This window comes from Monodelphis domestica, chromosome 1 (genome assembly GCF_027887165.1).
Source record: "Monodelphis domestica isolate mMonDom1 chromosome 1, mMonDom1.pri, whole genome shotgun sequence".
In the NCBI taxonomy this organism is placed as follows: Eukaryota; Metazoa; Chordata; class Mammalia; order Didelphimorphia; family Didelphidae; genus Monodelphis; species Monodelphis domestica.
Window position 1 is genome coordinate 676,239,834 of NC_077227.1, and position 13,483 is coordinate 676,253,316.

Consider the following 13,483-nt stretch of genomic DNA (forward strand, 5'->3'; position numbering starts at 1 on the left):
TTTTATCATTGATCTTGTTCAAATATATGCCTAGAATTGGAATCTCTGGGTCAAAGCATATGGATTTCCTTCAAAAATGCCAAATTGCTTTCCAGAATACTTGAATAAATTCACAGATCCAACAATAGTGTATTGTGTATTGTTGTGCCTGTATTTCCACAACTGCCCCCTCAGACTATTTCTGTCTTATGTTACCTTAACCCTATTTTCTCCATATGAGGTGAAATCTAAGAGAAATTATTTTGATTTACATTTTTTATAATTAGTGATTTGGAGCCTTCTTTCTTATGGTTGTTAATAGTTTATATTTCTTTTGAGAATATTTTTCCTCAATTGGAGAATGGCTTTGGGCCATATATTTCTGAAAGATGTCTATTTATCTTTGATCTCAAACTCTTTTCAGAGATATTTGATGCAAAGATTTTTTCCCAGTCTACTGTTTTCCTTCTTATCCTAGTTGTAATAACTTTTTTATTCAAAAGCTTCTCTTCCCTTTCCCCTTCCCCTTCCTCTTCTCCTTTCCTTCCCTTTCCCCTTCTTCTTCCCTTTCCCTTTCCCCTTTCCCTTCTCTTCCCTTCCCTTCCCTTTCTCTCCTCTCCTCCCCTCTCCTCCCCTTTCTTCCCCTTTCCTTTTCTGTCTCCCTATTTCACCCATGCCTACCCACTATTCATCAGTATGGGAGCTTTGACCTACAACTGTATCTAACCTGGGTTAATTCTTCCCTCCTGATCCTAAGGGGTCATTATAGTGATGCCAAAATGAATGTAGACATTGAATTGGTTTTAGTCTGCTAAAGCTCAGAACTCCTACACTCAGACAATCCACTAGCCTCAACATCCTGAACAGTAGGGATTAAAGAAATAAGCCACCATGCCTGGAAAAGCTTTTCAATTTCATATAATTTAAATGATTTATTTATTTTTTGTGATCACTTTTGTCCACTGTTCAATAAAGAATTTACCCCCTACTCATTGTTGTGCAAAGTGTACAAAAAGTTCGCTTCTAGTTTTTTATGGTATGACCTTTACTATTTGGGTCAGATGGTTATCTAGAATTTATAAAAGCAAATAATAACAGCAACAACTGACATGATTGTAGGGCTCTCCATTTTAAATTTTGCAAAAGCTATACAAACATTCTGAGGTTTGCAAGCAGTTTACCCTGCTCCAGATAAATAGAATCTTCCTTTCTCCTCTGGATAGTTAGAGTTCTGATAACTTCCTATGATTAATATGACCCATCCTATTGCAAAAGGCCCTGGACAGCTACATCTAGATACTTTTCCAGATGAACTACCTACCTAACTATGCTCCTTGTGTCTTCGACTTGTGAAGTTGTATTTTTGTACTCAAGTTCAAGACCTTATATTTATTACTATATTTTATTTTATCAGACACAATCTAGCATATTATCCTGCCAAGACTTGTTCCAGTCCCAATTTTGTTACCTACATTAGCTAACCTGCCTACTTCTGAGTCATTTGCAAAAATGTGCCACACAAATAAGTGCCATCTCTGTCCTTGGCCAGGTTATTGATTCGATTGCTAATATCCAATGGTGCCTTTCTCCCTCTCTGAGCCCCTCCATGCTCTTGCTACTGCCCCTTCCCTGGTCACCTGTTTGTTTGCATGATGACTTTAAAGACGTTAGTCCTTCAATCTTCAGGTAAGATCTCCCCAATAATCACAGGATTATAAAGTGTTAAGAGCAGAAGAGAACTTCAAACAGAAGAATGTTGCTATTGTAATTCATGGGAATTTGTGAAGAAGGTAGTCTGTGGTCTATGAAAGAAAAAAAAAGTGCCAGAGGAATAGAGCTGTGGTTATGAGAATGTTTCTTCTCCTAAACCCTGGTATTATAGACCAGCTTCCACCAAGGAGCTCAAAATATTTTGGAGACTTAATCCAATCTACAATTGTACTACCTTCCCAGCTAATATTAGGCGACTTGCCTAAAACCCTACACAAGCTATTTCTGGACCTGTTTCTGATTCAAGGAATCTCCCTGCTCCCAAGGCAAGAAGAGGCTAGAGGACAAAGCCCCACTTGCCCAGGCTGGCCCAGGAGTCAGCTACTACCACAGGGCTGCCTTTGCTATGGGGCAGCTGTAAGATGTCCCTAGTTGGCTTCATTGTAGATTTATAGATTTCAGGAATTGAAAAGGACTTTTGCGGTCATCTGGCCCAATTCATATTGGAAAGGGATCCTCACTATAAAATAACCTACTAGGCATGGTTAGCCTATGCTAAAAAATGGAGGCAGATGGGTGGGGCAGTGGACAGACCATGGAATTGGAATTGGGAGTTAGGAAGACCTGTATTCAAATATGGCCTCAGATACTTCCTAGCTTTGTATGATGCTGAGAAAGCTTCAGTGACCTCAACAGTAAAATGGAGTTATAATAAGAGCACCTACCTTCCAGGCTGTTGTGAGGATTAAATTAAGTAATATTTGTAAAATATTTAGCACAGTGCCTGGATAACTACTAAATAGTAGGGTTCCTTTCTTTCCTATCTTAATGATCTTTAAGGAGAGAGAACCCACTATGTTTTGAGATGGTCCATTTAACTTTCTTTTTTAAAATTAATTAATTAATTTTAATTTAATTTAAAACAGTTCTAATCATCAGAAAATCTTTCTTGAGATCTAGGCTAAGTTGTCCCCATCACTACCTCATCCATTGCTTCTGATTCTGCCTTACCAGACCAAAAAGAATAAATCTCAGTCCTCTTCCACATGATAGACCTCCATCTACTTGAAGATAACTAAGACATTCCCCCTCTGTCTTCTGTCTTTTAAGCTAAACATCTCGAGTTCATTGGACCCATCCCTGTCTGGCCCTCCTCCAATGGAAAGGGTTCCATATACCTCCCCTGAACCCTGTCTTGCTTTTTAATATCCTTCTAAAATCATGCCACCAGAACTGAGCACAATATACTCCAGCTGAGTCTCGACAAGGAAGGACTGAGTGACTTTAAAATACCTGGCTTCATCTGTCCCCTTTCCCACCACAGTGAAAGAAGTCTGAACACAGGATCAAGTCCCGGGTTCAGCTCTTTCTCAGCTGTGTGGGGAGATCAGGGATGAAACAGAAGACAGAGGATCTGCTTCACAGTAGCCGATGACAGCAGCTTCAAGTGAGACAGCTATTTGAAGCAACATATGAACCAGTATCAATCAATCAGCAGGCATTTATTAAAGCATTTACTATGTGCCAGGCTCTGGGCGTATGAGATTGCATCATGGAAAACAGATAGATATATGTGGTGTTGAGTAATAATAATAGCAGCTCATTTCTTTACCCTTTAAGGTCTACAAAGTGCTCACCCTTAGGTGGGTGGTGCAAATCCTGCATCTTTTCCATTATATTCTGGGCTCTAAGACTTCTTCAATTTATAAGATAAATAAGGAAACTTAATCAGTTACCACCAATTTATTCCTATCATTTTTGCAGTAGAGGGCACTGGCCCATTTAAGGGAGCTTGAAGCCAATATTTCCTAGCAGTTCAACTCAATTTAACAAATATTTATTAATACCTAACAATGCTAATGACTTATCTTTGTATAGAAGCACTACAAGTCTTGCCAGGTGCTTTCTTCCCAATAATCTCATGAGGCAGTGGCAAAATTATTCTTGCCTTTACATTACTAAGAAAGAAAGGGATGCTCTGAGAGGTTAAATAATTTGCACACCATTGCATAGCTTCAAAGTATCTCAAGGGAGTTTAGACCTCAGTGTCCTGGCCCAGGGAATTATATAATTCAGCAGATTTTTATTTAGTGCCTATGTGTCAGGGAGTGGCAGCCATGTGGGAGCACCATGTCTGGAGTCAGGAAGACTCATCTCCCTGAATTCAAATCTGGCCTCAGATACTTACTAGTTGTGTGACCCTGGACAAGTCATTTAACACTGTCTCAGTTCCTCTTTTGTAAAGTAAGCTGGAAAAGATAATGGGAAACCACTGCAGCATCTTTACCAATAAAATCCAAAATGGGGTCTGAGAGAGTCTGACACCACTGAAACGACTGAACAACATATGCCAGGTACTCAGGATGCCAGGACATAAGAGTACCTGACGCCAAGATGCTGATATTTTACTGGGAAGAACCAATATTTACACAGATTTATAAACACAAAACAGATATGAACTAAATACAAATTAATTTTGGTTAGAAGGGGGCATTAACAATGAAGGAATTATTAATTTTTATTAATTTTAATGAATGTACATATAAAATAAATTTATTGATTGATTAATAACATCAAACAATTATTAATTAATTAAAAATAACAATGGAGGGAATCATAATAACAATAATGGCTTGCATTTATATGAGGCTTTAAGATTTGCAAAGAACTTGGCATGACATATGTCATCTCATGTGATCCACACAACAACCCTGGGAGATGAGCACTATTATTATGGTCATTTTTAGAGCTGAGGAGCTGAGGCCAGGAGAAGATAAGTAGCGTGCCTACGTCACACTTTCTGAGGCAGAATATGAATTTGGGTTTTATAGGCTCCATGTGTAACCCTCCATCTGCTGCTCTACCCATATGCCTCCTACAAATCAAGAAAGGCTTCTTCACGTAGAAGGAAGGACTTGATGGAAGCCCAGAAGGGTTCTGGATATTCTAGAATGCATAAGTGAGAAGGTAGAATATGACACACATGAGAGTCAGAATGCAAAGACACAGGGGTGGGAGGTAAAATGTTATGTATGGAGGATAACATGGAGGCCAATTCGGATAGAACATAGAGTGTGTGAAGAGAAGTAAATGTGAAATAAATCTAGAAAGATAATTTGGGGACAATTTGTGAAAGACTTTTTTTAACCCTTACCTTCCATCTGAGAATTAATACTGTGTATTTGTTCTAAGGCAGAAGAGCAGTAAGGGCTAGGCAGTGGGGATTAAGTGACTTGCCCAGGGTCACACAGCTAGGAAGTATGAAAGGCATTCAATACCAACCATTGGACTGGGCATTTAAGCCTAGAATCACTAGAGAGCCAAGGAAATTTCTTGAGCATATGCACTTGGGCATGCCCACTTGCTATGTCCTTAGTGCTTTGGGCACATATAGAAATACAACCCAGGAACTGTTCACAAGGAATATCATGGTTTTTTCCTAGATGAGGGCCTGACACATTTCATTTGGGCCACATTCTGAATATTTGGGGCCATGAGTGTGACCCTTCCCCCTGCTCTACACCATCCCATTTCAGCATTCCCAGACACCTCAACTATAAAACATGGAACACTGTCCCTGGACTCAGAAGACCTGATGACTTTACACAAAATGCCCCACTTTTTTAGGCTCCCGATTTCCTCATCTGTAAATTGGGGGACTTGGACTTCTGAGATGCCTTTGAGCTTTGGATCTATCTGTTCATACAGACCCTGTTTCTGTGCAGGGACTTCCAAGGGATTTTCAGAACCTGGCCATGTATTCAGAAATTCCTGTGTGGGGTCTCATAAAATTTTAGAGATAACAATGGTAAATTAGAGTAACTATTAAAAAATAGAAAAATAGGAGGGGATGGCACATGGGATATTTAGTTACAGATCAAAATCAATTTGATTCATACAAGAGATACAGTTTTGTAGATCCAATAATAGTTGCTTGACAATTCTGATCAATTCAGATCAGAGAATACTGCTATTTAAATGGTATTCTCCCATTGGCAGACTGGAAACTCTTGAGGGCAGGAATGGTTTCATTTTTGTCTTTGTATCACCAGCACCAAACATTGAGCCTGGCACATAGCATATACCTAATACACTCTTGTTGACTAATTAATGATTATGCCTTTAAGTGCTGTAAGTTCAAAGACACTGGTTTAGTTAAACTTTCTGTCTCCCAGAGTTGAGCACAGGGCATTAAGGACACCATGGCTATTTCCTTTTTGTTGAATGAATGAATGAATGAATGAATGAATGAATGAATGAATGAATGAATGGACAAAGGCATACATATATATTCAGGCAGGACATATCTGAACTTTGACTCCAGCTTTCTATCAAGATATTGGCTTAGTTTTCATTTCCAAAGTTTCACCAATGAGAACATTCCTTAGAAGACCCGGGGTGGAACTAAACATTGGCCAGAGTGGATTTTTTTAAATCATGGTTCCCTTTGGCAATCTGGTGAAGACTATGGTCCTTTTCTCAGAAAAAAAAAATGTTTTTTAAGTCCACAAAACGCCATGCACAGGATTGCCAAGGGGGAAATGGTTAGTAAAAAATCAAGATTTTTTTTTCCTATCTAAGTTACAGATTCCTCTGAAATCTGTCTATAAATCCCAAGCTTAGAAGCTTTGGCCTAGAATCTGGCCAAAGAGCTAGACACTTCAGGTGGTTCATTCATATGACTAATTTAGTTAATTTCAAGTTGGTTTTCCTCCAAAATATCAAGTGGTCCTTGCCCCAGCACCAAGGCAACTGCATTCTGGGTACATCATTTCTATAGGTTTCCCCATTTTCTTTTAGATTTGGAGGTTAAGGGGAAAACAGGGAAAATATCTACATATTTTTAAACTAGGCTGGCTATTCATGAGGAGGAACCCAGCAAGTTATTTACCCAAAAAAGAAATCTTCATTTATTAGAGTCCAGCAAGGAAGGAGGTGTATCAGGAGTGTAGATGGGCCTTTCCCACAGGCAGCCATGTCCTGGCCTTCTCCAGAGATTCCAGATTGGAGGGGATTGGACAGGCAGCCTTCTATTTAGTTGTTGCTCTTCTGGGAAGTTGGGGAAAGAACAAGATGCCCTCTCCAGCCCTATCTCAGAACAAGAACTCTGCGATGACAAGACAGAAGGAAGCCAGAGATATTCTAGGAAAGTCATTGTAAGAGTTGATGACAAGCGGAAGTGCTGAGTGAAGTCTTTTTGCTCTCTCCATCTGCATGGGGGAGATCTTTATTTTTTTTCTTTTTAAAGATCAATGCCATTTTTTTCCAAAGGTACATCTATTAAACACATATTAGTTGTGTTCACATACAATTCCCCACCATGTAATTAACCCTCAAGGGATCCCATTAAGAACCAATGATATTTTGTGATTTCATTAACTGAAAGTAAAAGGGAAGCTCAGCTACTACAGAGCTGATGTGTAGTTCTTCTATAATACTTCTGGCAAATGATGTGGTTAACTCTCTCATCTCCAGGCTCCCTTTAACCTGGAGAAAGTGGCTGATGAGACCCAACCCTGGGTGTAGAGCACCCCTGTCAGATCCCCCAATAGCATCATATCAACATCTATAGCTGAAGGGAGGTCTGGAATTAGAGAAGGGGCTGCTGGGGATGAGGCGGAAGGTACGGAGCTGACTCATCCCTAGACTATTCATTCTTCCACTCCATTCCAAGTAGTCCACAACTCATTTCTGGTCTTGAATTCACACAGGGAAAGCATCTGTCTACAGCACTTCTCAGAGGCTAAAATAATATCAGAGCTGGAAGGGACCTTAGGTACAAGGCCTGTCAGAGCTGGAAGGGGCTTTGCAGTGTAGGACCTTCAGGACAATCATAGTGAGTGCTTTATACTGCTTTAAGGATTACAAAGGGTGCTCCATGTATTATCTCATCTGATCTTCACAATAACCTTGTGTGATATGTAATATTTGATTCTTATTTTATAGATAAGGAGACAGAGGCTAAGAAAGGTTGTTTACTTGCCCAGAGTCACCCAGCTAAAAAGGTATCTGAGATAGGATTTAAACTCAGATCTTCTTGACTCAGTCTAGAACTCTTAAAAAAACCAACAATTTATTTTTCATCTTAGGATCAATACTTTGTATTGGTTCCAAGGCAGAAGAGTAGAAAGGGCTAAGCAATGGGGGTCAAGTGACTTGCCCAGGGTCACAAAGCTAGAGAATGTTATTGAGCTGCTTAGTTATCACTTAGTACTCTTGCCATTATCTCCAAATAGCTGCCTTAGAACCTAGAATGTTAGAAGAAGAAGGGACCCTGTAGTATAAAATGTTAGATCAGACATGGACTGAAATCATGGAATGTTAGAATATTGAACATAGAATGACAGAACTGAAAATCATAGATCATAGAATATTAGAGCTTGGAGGAACCCTTGAAATAGAGAATGTTCATTTAATTCAACAAACATTATATTAAGAGGCTACTATAGACAAGACGTTGGGATTACCTCTCCCTCCCTCCATTCCTCCCTCCCTTCCTTCAGTCTTCCCTTCCTTACTTCCCTCCTTCCTCTCCTCTTCTTTCTCATCTTCCTTCCTTCCTTCCTTCCTTCCTTCCTTCCTTCCTTCCTTTCTTCCTTCCTTCCTTCCTTCCCCCCTCTTTTATTTTTTTTTCCTGACTAGACCTGTGATCTCATTGATAAAGGAATCCCTAATGAGGAAAACTCCATTTATGAATATGAATACAAATACAGTAATTTATGGTCTATTTGTCTGGGAACAATGAGAGATTAAGTGACTAGTCAGGCTCACAGGCTGGTATAAATTGAAGTTAGGATATGAACCCAAGTCTTCCTGATTCCAAGGTCTACTGACATCTACTACACCAGGCTACCTTTCAGGCACTAGGAATACAAAACCAAAAAATGAAACTGTCATAGAACATAGAATGTTAGAATTGTAAAGGACTTTAGAATATAGGACAAAGAATAAAAAACTAAGGGGGACCTTGGAACCAAGAACACTGAATATTATCTTTGAAAGTGATCATAGAATATGGAATGTTAGATTTAGGAATGGGCATAAAATATATGATGTCAAAGCTGGATGTCATTATTGAATTGAATCAAATTTCAGAAGGAAAAGAATTTTTCTAGTTCAACCCCTTCATTTTATAGGATGAGGAATCTAAGATTTATAGAAAGGAAATGACTTGTCTAAGGTCACACAGTAAATTAATGGAGGCACCGGGAATAGAATGTGGGTCTTTGAGATGCCTATGTTAGGTGTTAGGTGAGGAGAGGGATGTCATATGTTGGATGGGGGGAAAAGGTTACTAAAAGGGTGGGAGAATACAGAAATGACTGACTCGGGAAGGATGAGTCAAGAGACTATAATTACATTTTGTATTTTCACACAGAGAGTGTTCACAGGAATACAGTTACCTGTGATGTAAAACAAGCGATCTCTTTAGTGTTGCATTGTCACACCGGCCGTGGTTTGGGACAGGAAGTGAGAATCTGTTGGATTACAGTAATTAAAGCCACAAGGAGGAAATTTTGGTATGTAAAAAAGCATTGCCTGGCTTGGAAATGGGCCAGCTTGTTGTCAGGGTGAAATCCCCTCCTGGTGCAAAAGAGCTTGGGGTTGGCTGGTGATGACAAATGATAAGGGATTGGGTTTTCTCTTGCAGTATATAGGATGGGAGAAAGGTAAGATGTGCATTTCTAGGAAATAAAACCATTATTACTTCTCAGGCTCATAGAATATTAGGACTTGAATGAGCCTTAGAGGTCATCTAATCCAATCCTCTCATTTTACAGAAGGGGAAAATGAGGTCCCAAGAGGGGAAATCCCAAAGTTAGTAAGAATCAAAGTCAAAATTCAAACTTGGGTCTCTTCTCACTCTAAAACCAGTGCTCTCCAATCAACTACTATTAGGGATTTCCTCTAACAACAGCTGCCACTTATATTGCACTCTTAAGTTTTATAGGGTATTTCATACTCATCTTCTGATTTGATCCTTCACAACAATCTAGGGAAGCAGATATCATTGTCATTGTTGAACCATTTTCCAAGTGTGTCTAACTCTTCATGACCCCATTTGAAGTTTTCTTGGCAAAGATACTCAGTTTACTATTTCCTTCTCCAACTCATTTCACAGATAAGGAAACTGAGGCAAAAGGGTTAAGTGACTTGCCCAGGGTCACATAGCTAGGACATGCCTGAGGATGGATTTGAACTCAGGCAGATGAGTCTTCCTAACCCCAGACTTGGTGCTTTGTCCAAGGTGCCACCCAACTGCCTCAAGGAAAATGCTATAGTAGAGTTTAAATGATTTTGCCTGCCTAGTGTCACATAGATCAGTTTCAGAGATGGGACTTATTCCCAGCTCTCTACTGGCCCCAAATTTACCATTTTCCCCCACTGAATCATGTTGCCTCTCTCTGCTCCCTTATCTGTGACCAGAATAAAATCTTTTCAATGTGAACAGTAACCTGATCTCAGGTATGGATGCCTTCCATAAGTAATACAACAAAGACACAAAGGATGTATCATTTAGTAGTTGCTAGACTAGATAAAGATTTCCTTTCCTCTCTCCCACTTACAGTTCGGGAAATCTGGAAGACAGCTCCAAATGTGCTTTGATCTAAGGCCTGCCTTCAGTAAAACTCCCACCCTTACCCTATTTCCTTTTGGGTACATTCCGGACAAATCTGAATCTCTGTCCATTTCCTATTCGCCCATTTCTCCATGCCTACAATAGATCCCTGTGCCATCTTTATTTGTTGAAGTTCCTCCTGTCCTTTAAGGCCTAGTTTAGACATCTCCTCCTCTCTGAAGCCTTCTCAGATCCCCATAGATGAGGTCTCTCACCACAGATTTTCCAATATTACTTGGTCTAGATTTTCTTTCACATTCTACTTTTTGCCAATAACTATTTGCCTGTATATTGTATTTCCCAGCCCTTGAGGTTGGAAGAGTTGAAAGAACTCTGTAGTTTTTCATCTTAATATCTTCAATGCCAATCGCAAGACTATACATCTAGTAAAAACTTATTAAATGTTGGTTGAACTGAATCGATGTCTGTGGGTTCTGGGTACTATGACTTGGAGGGCCTTTGGTATTCCCAGGCTGATAGATAATGTGGTCAATGGAAAGAAGTGCTGACTAAGAACTGAGAGACTCAGGATCCAGTCTCCTTACTGCCATGATGTTGTGTAAATTTCATAATTCAGTTCTTTCTTGGAGACTCAGTTTCCTCATCTGCCAAATAACTAATAGGGTTGATCAATCACAAAATGAACACATTAAAATGTCTGTTCCAGACACTATATTTAGCTATGAGGATGCAAAACAAAACAAAAGACAGTCCTTGCCCTCAAGGAGCTTACAATCTAATGGGGGGATAGTCATTCCTTCCATTTTTATAGCACACTACATTTTGCAAAGTACATTCTTAAAAATGTCCTTGGGGGCAGCGAATACAAGTCTTGCTAGCTCTATCTTGCTGGTGAGAAAACTGAAGATCATGGGGGGACTCCTAGTCAATTGTCACCCAGCTAAGGTGATTCAAAGCAAGATTCAAACTCAGGTCTTCTGATTCCAAGTTCTTGACTCTTTCCCCTACAAATTATTCATTATGCATGATGTGAGAGAAAAATAACAATATATAATAATAGCATGGTAAAACCTAATAGCAGTGGACAGAGGACCAGTTGTCTTGCAGCCAGGAAGACTTGGGTTTCAGTTCAACTTTACCACACACTGGCTGTGTGAACATAAACAACTTCAGAAATAAACAACTTCAACATAAACAGCCTAATTTCATAGTGCCCAAGACAACTTTTGAAGGCTAGGAAGTACAAGCAGATTGTCTATCTGCCTTGGCAGAAGGAATTTCCTTGACAACAACTCATTACATGGATGAAACCAAAAGGTCAAAACCCACCAAGAAGAAGGGATTGGAACAGACAGTCTATGACCTGTGATAATTTGTAATTAAAGTATATTCCTTGGGGGCAGCTGGTTGGCTCAGTAGATAGAGAGCCTGGCCTAGAGATGGGAGGTCCTCGGTTCAAATCTAACCTTGGTCACTTCCTACCTGTGTGACCCTGGGCAAGTCACTTAACCCCCATTTTCTAACCCTTATCATTCTTCTGTTTTAGAACCAATACAAAGTATCGATTCTAAAATGGAAGATAAAGATTTTTTTAAAGTATATTTCTTGTGTCAAAGGCTCTAGTATAGTAAAAAGAGATTATGTGTTGGGAGATTTCTCACTTCCCTAACTCTTTTCTCTCATCCAGATAATTTAAGAATTTCTCTGACCTCACTCAACCTATTACTCTAATTCTCCTTTCAAACTCAGGTTCACAGGCCTGAAAAGAAGAATAGCTCTATTTATATGTACAGGAAAACAATACTTATGCAAGGCTCATGGGAAATAAAAACCCCTGCCCCTAAGCAATCATGGCCAGAAGCCCAAGAAACTATGGGGGATATTCAAGAGCACCCTTAATTTGCAAGATACTCTTGACAACCTTGCCCTGAACACTTCACACAGTGCCAAACAATAACCCAACTCTGGATTCTTCCCTCAAGCTATAGTTCTTTTTTCAGATTATATATCAATACAATTTTTAAAAAGCATTTTCTGACATTTTGCAAACCATATTCCTTTTCTCCCTTCCACTCCTCCCCAAGACAGCAGGTGTTATGATAAAGATCATATATGTATTATTATATAATATATATTTCCATGTTCATCATGTTGTGAAAGAAGACACATATCCCTTTCACTAGAGAAAAATTCATGGAGGAAATAAACTGAACAATGGCATTCTTCAAACTGTATTTAGACTCCATCAGTTCCTTCTATGGCAGCAGATAGCTCTTTTCATCATGAGTCCCTTGGAGTTGTCCTGGGTCCTTGCATTGCTGACAACAATTAAGTCACTCACAGGTGATCATCATACACTATTGTCACTGTGTATGATGTTCTGATCTGCTCACTTCTCTTTGCGTTACTTCATATAAGTCTTTCCTGATTTTCTTTTGTAATTGTCGTTCATCATTTCTTATAGTAAGATCGTATTTCATTACAAGCATATGCCACAACTCGTTCAGCCATTCTCCAATTGATAGACATCCCCCCTTCAGTTTCCAATTCTTTGTCACTACAAAAAGAGCCACTATAAATATTCTGGTACTGGTGGGTCCTTTCCCTTATCTTTGATCTCTTTGGGATACAGATCTAGCAGCAGTATTCAAGCTACAATTCTACTGGGCAGTTATTTCATAGGAACATACTCATTGGCCAGAAACACTCTACTTCCCAGTTTCCAAGAGGGTTTTCATCTTCAATCCTAGATTGGGGCAATGGGACTTTGTAATTTGATGTCTGGCCACCATTTTTCTTCTCGTACCCAACTGGGGCTCCTCTCCTCTCTGTTAGCATCTCCTCTTAGTCTGGAGACTTCAATGGAGACTGATGCACAATGATTGCCTGCAGGAATAGACTCACCTCTCCAAACAATGCCAAGGAACTCTGGTTGAGTCTGTCCTTGATCTGGAGAACCAAGTTGCTGTTTATCTCTCTTCTTTCCAATTTCCCTTTCAGAGTCTATCTTGCCAAATAGTCACCAAGCATTTATTAAGCAACTACCATCTCCTAGGCACTGTACTAAGGATACAAAGCCCCCCAAAAGGAAGAAAACCATTCCTGCCTTCAATGACTTTACATTCTATTAAGAGAAGATATGTATGTATGTATATGTATATATGCATATATATGTGGGTTTATACTACATATAATATATTATAATATATTACA

At 39.4% G+C, this 13,483-nt stretch overlaps 1 protein-coding gene across 1 annotated transcript in view; it reads left to right on the top strand.

Annotated features, from left to right (window-relative positions):
• The window catches only part of MAF (MAF bZIP transcription factor), a 652,899-nt gene that overhangs the window by 110,927 nt on the left and 528,489 nt on the right, over positions 1-13,483 (top strand). The gene's annotated exons all lie outside the window — the stretch shown is intronic.